This window comes from Atta colombica, unplaced genomic scaffold, assembly GCF_001594045.1.
Source record: "Atta colombica isolate Treedump-2 unplaced genomic scaffold, Acol1.0 scaffold210, whole genome shotgun sequence".
Taxonomy (NCBI): Eukaryota; Metazoa; Arthropoda; class Insecta; order Hymenoptera; family Formicidae; genus Atta; species Atta colombica.
The window spans coordinates 1,526,335-1,527,067 of NW_017259306.1; the positions used below are offsets into that span (position 1 = coordinate 1,526,335).

The 733-nt window shown below is 36.7% G+C and overlaps 1 protein-coding gene across 1 annotated transcript in view; it reads left to right on the forward strand.

The window, feature by feature from the left end:
* Positions 1–209: 209 nt before the first annotated feature.
* LOC108687666 (polyadenylate-binding protein 2-B-like) overlaps positions 210–733 on the forward strand; it is a 2,530-nt gene continuing 2,006 nt past the window's right edge. Inside the window, exon 1 of the mRNA XM_018193569.1 lies at positions 210–399. The gene's annotated coding sequence lies outside the window, so the exon portion shown is untranslated. The remainder of the gene's footprint in view (positions 400–733) is intronic.

The window sequence follows — 733 nt, forward strand, 5'->3', positions numbered from 1 at the left end:
TAAATTGAAGTGAAACAAATATACGTTTATTTCACTTTAACTTATTGCACCGTGTGCATCAGCTCAGAGCAGTTCAGAGAGTGCAGGAATAAGAAACAGATCTCATTTTGGAGCCACTCTCATGTAAGTACGCCACATTTTCGACTAAGTGGATACGATGAGATTGTAAACTCCAAAAAAGCAACGATCGCACTAATCGAAATCGAGCTTAGGTCGAATCTTTGAATTACCTTTTCGCATGGTGGTGATGGTGGTCGCGTATTCGCGTCATTCTCTCATATATTTACTGATTTTCGTCAGAGCTGGTGAGAGCGAATCGGCAGACAGTGCAAGGCGATTCAAGTGAATCGTTCTGATACAATTACGTGGATATTTTGAACGCTCGCTACATATATACCTGTACGTTTCTCTTTATCCTATTCTCTGTGAATACCTTAATGATACGTGTCTCTCGATATTTGTGTATAACGACTTTTTATGTGTAACGAAAGAGAGACTATTATCTCAATAGATTGCCTCTCGAGAATAAAATAAATAGGTTATTTCAGTGCATGCGTCATTGTTGAAGTTGCTAATTAAATTACTTTCCGGCTCATTTTACCGGTTTTCACACTGATCGCGTTTGTCTTGGATAGAACACTTACAGTTTTTATTTGATTTTCGAGCCGAGAATATTCTCTTGTCGCCATATCTTGAAGAAGATAATTAAATTTTATATATATATATATATAAA